The sequence below is a fragment of the Lepisosteus platostomus genome, chromosome 2 (genome assembly GCF_059453375.1).
Source record: "Lepisosteus platostomus isolate fLepPlt1 chromosome 2, fLepPlt1.hap1, whole genome shotgun sequence".
Lineage (NCBI taxonomy): Eukaryota > Metazoa > Chordata > Actinopteri > Semionotiformes > Lepisosteidae > Lepisosteus > Lepisosteus platostomus.
The window spans coordinates 63,477,390-63,481,325 of record NC_142612.1 but is presented as its reverse complement, the minus strand read 5'-3'; the positions used below and the strand labels follow the sequence as shown (position 1 = coordinate 63,481,325).

The following is a 3,936-nucleotide window of genomic DNA, read 5'->3' as shown; positions in this document are numbered from 1 at the left end:
TATTCCAGGCTGGAACTAGACACATACTAAAATGCATTCCATCCTATCTGTTCTTATAAACCTCTTAATTAGCCCAGATTAGTTAATTCCATGCAGAGCCTATCCTGACAGCTCCTTTCCCTCATGTGGAATTTCACTCCCTCTGAATGCTAATTACTCCATCACACCAGGTATACCTCATTTTACAGTTTGTTTTCCATCAACAGGTGCTCTCTCACAAAGCTACCTTACACTATCACACATCAAGATAAAAGCAAACTTAAAATTTATTAAAACTTAAAAGACTAATGAAAGGGTCATTCATTTTCTTTTAATATCCCTTTAATTTGGATTGTTCTCAATCATCTCAGCACATGCTTTACTGCTCAAAAGCTCTTTAAATCTATTTACCCACAGTAGGTGCACTTTGAAAGTAAACGAGCAACATTAATCTTGGACCAGCACTGGAGCGAAGAGAACTCTGCAGTCTTTTGTTAGAAAAGGACACGTATAAGAGCCATCTGCCATCTTCTGTGGCTCAAGTCCCATGGTGCTGGAATATTGGAATGGTTTCAAGGATTAATCTTGATTTCAGTACCTGAAAGCATTTAGCATATACAGTGCAATAATAATATTGACTACAAGTTAAATTGTCCTCTTCAGTAAAGTTCAAGAGTATAACTGAGTTTTTTTTCAGTTCTGCATCACAACAGCTTGTTCCACTAATGAAAGCATAAAATAAACAAATGATCGAGAAGGATTATGGGATTTGCTGGCAGGTAAGATCAATGCCAATTAGCATTATTGAGGCTGTCCAGGATTCCATAATCATAATCCATTGTAGTCATTACTATCTTCGTAACATATTTTACAGTGCTAAAAAGTAACATCATGGTTTGGCTCATCATCCAGATACAGAATATATCTGTAGAATGACAATGTCAGTGAAATCATGCTATAAACAGTCATTACTACTCAGTCACTGTATTCATACTACAGTTTGATATGGGTAGTGTTTAAACCTCCCAAGAAAGTGTACAGGTTGTACAAGTCAAGAGTAGAATTTAGCCAGCACACCAGGGTTAAACACCTACAGTACTCTTACAGACAGTGCTCTGGGATCTTTAACGATCAAGTAGTCAGGACCTTGGTTTAATGTGTCATCATCCACAGGATGGTACGTATGCTGGTATATTAGTTTGGAACTTGGGAACCAGATGGAAGAGAAAACTTACATCAATACCCTGGTTTTCTTACAGGTCTTCAGCCTCAGTGTTGACCAGGGCCCAGCACTGCTTAGCTTCTGAGATCAGGTGACATGGGGCTAAAAGATGGTAATGGAGATATTTAAATCTTAGCTTTACAACAATGAATCCTGCACCTGCTCACAAAGAATGACCTCTTCACATTATTTATTAATAAGCTCACCTGTCAGAGCCCTTCATCATTTTGATATTGCGTACTCCACAGTGCATCTCTAGCTAGGCCGACTGGAAGAATGAGATGAGATCAGGAGAATGGCTGCAGTTCAGAGGAATCTATTTGTTTGATAATTGACTAACAAATTATATTATAGGTTTCCACTGAAATGCATTTTTGACACTGTAGTGAGAAGACCATCAAAAAATGTTTAAAAAAACTTTCACATTGGCTGATCTACTCTGAAAATGATAACTACATAGTATTAAGAGCATGCTATCCAGCAACCCTGTAGTCCTACCAATCAGGTTACACCACAGTGTACAGCTAATGGCAGATATGGAGCAGATGGTACTACTATAGAGCAAAGTAAAAAAACAAGAATAGAAATGGGTTATAAAAAACAACTTTTTGTGAAGATCAAACTTGATGACAGGATCATAATTTCTTACAATGTTTCTCCTGGTGTAGATGAATTTGTTGTTTCAGGACATTTAGCAGTGGGAGGCAGAAGAGGTTGTGACTCTTTCTATCCATCAGTGGTCCCAGCTGGCAGCTTCAGGAGTAGTAGTTTAGCCAGATGAATCTCTGTGAGACACTGGATCATCTAAGCCATTCGTCTTTTGCTGATTAATATCACAGTAAGATCTGTTGAGTTTCAGGGGAAAAAGAGGGAATAAAGAGGAGAAAGAGAAGGAGTCATGTAGTAGCATTGGGTGTGTCCTATGTCAGGATATGGGTGGTCCCTTCACGTTCATTTAAGCATTTTACACAGATTCCTTTAGAAGGGAACTTCTCAACTTTAACAGGAATGTTGAGCTACCTAAATTCATTGAGCATACCATAGCGCAGGTGTTTTCCTTTCTGTTAATTCAGAAAAAGAGCTGTTGGGAGGAAGATAGAAAAAGTAATTGGGCAGCAAACTAGTACAATCAAAATGCGACCGAACATACTCTTCACTACATTGGTAACACATTTGTGACCAGGCTCTATTAGGTCACTGCATTCCTCACAAATTTTATATTGCTTTTGTTCTTTTGAATTGCAAATCAGTCTCACATTCCCCAATACTGCTGAGCTAGGACCTTCCAGACTGCCATGTCCATTTCCGATCTATCAGGACATTTGTGGGCTGGATATGAGACAGGGCTCTGAGTGACAGGCTCTGTGCAGCTGTCAGCAGTCGACCTATCCACTTCTCAGCTTCTGCATGAAGTAGGCAATCTGGTGCACACCGGTTCATTTCTATAAACGAGAGGAAGAAGGCGAGTTTGGTCCTCTGCTAAATTGAAGAAGTAAAGGAACCTCCCTTAATTACAATCATTTGAATACAGAAGAACATGGTTTCCGATCAAGAATTGATGCAGTATAAAACAGCTCATGCAGGAAATAGCATTTCCCCTGCCAAATACAAAGAAGTCCAGCTGGAGGTCGCCAGAAATCATTGGCAACTACTGTATGTGAGGTCAGTAATGAACAAAAGAAAAGTCCTATCCAACCCGAGCTGTCATGGGCTGAGACCCCAGGCCAAGTGAGCAGCTTGTGCAGCTCTGCCAAGCTAATGAGACCCACAGAGAGAAAGACTACGGGTTAGTTTTTGAAGTTTCCAATTTGAATGTTCTGTTTTGCTCCAGAAATGATCACGAGCTGTTCTTTTTAGTTTTAGATTTATGCTGAGCATCAGACTTCTACAGATTTGCCTCAGCCTTTTTGTGTGTTCATGAGACTCAGGGATATGAAAACTGGTGATTGCATCATTAAAACACGGTTAGTTTACTGTTAGCTAGCAGTTTGGATTGCACCTGCACATAAAGCACTGACAGGGATTTGAAGATACAGCTGGCAAGGAATAAGAGGCTTTGCAGATTAACAAATTAAATGAGCTGCAAAGAGAAAAATCAGACCTTCACCACTTTAGGTGAAACGAGCAGTACAAATGGTCTTTAAAATGAGAAACTATTATTAGTAATTTTTGTTTTTTGTGCCTCAGTTTGAAGTCTCCTATTATTTTCCTTTCCATGGTTATTCTTTGGAACTACCAACTGTTAATCAAAACAGCTTTCAGCAGAAATCCTAGTGTATTGCACTATTGCAGAGTAATGGAGTCAATACACACTGAAATGTAATCTATTTTAGTAGTTCCAGCAGTTCAACCTCCCCTTTTTCTGCAATCTTGGTTTGCAATACTTATGATATTTTGGATCATACAATGCCGGTCTCACAGAGACATTACAAACAAAACAGGCATACAAAAAACATACTCACCTGAATCCCAAATCACACACTGTTGCCTCATGATTCACCGCTGGCAGATGAGGAGTATAGAGAATGGAGGAGGGACACAATTAGCAGCAGACACAAGCATAACTAATACACATAAAGTACATGAGCTTTACATTAATATTAACTCCCGTAAATGAATGTCAATTTCGCAACTGTATATTCTAAACATTGTAATGTCAAGCTTTGTTGTCTCACCTGTGATATACTGATCGAGAATATGTGTGAATGTTGTTGGTCTTGTTGGTTGGTTGCTTC

General features: G+C 39.1%; 1 long non-coding RNA gene across 1 annotated transcript; it reads right to left on the bottom strand.

Moving 5' to 3' along the window:
• Window positions 1-1,012: 1,012 nt before the first annotated feature.
• On the bottom strand, window positions 1,013-3,728 carry LOC148676748 (uncharacterized). Its single transcript, XR_015940920.1, has 4 exons — window positions 3,664-3,728; window positions 1,851-2,643; window positions 1,408-1,469; window positions 1,013-1,303 (listed from the first exon to the last, which is right to left on the bottom strand). It is a non-coding gene; the product is annotated as an uncharacterized LOC148676748 (long non-coding RNA).
• Between the last annotated feature and the right edge of the window lie 208 nt (window positions 3,729-3,936).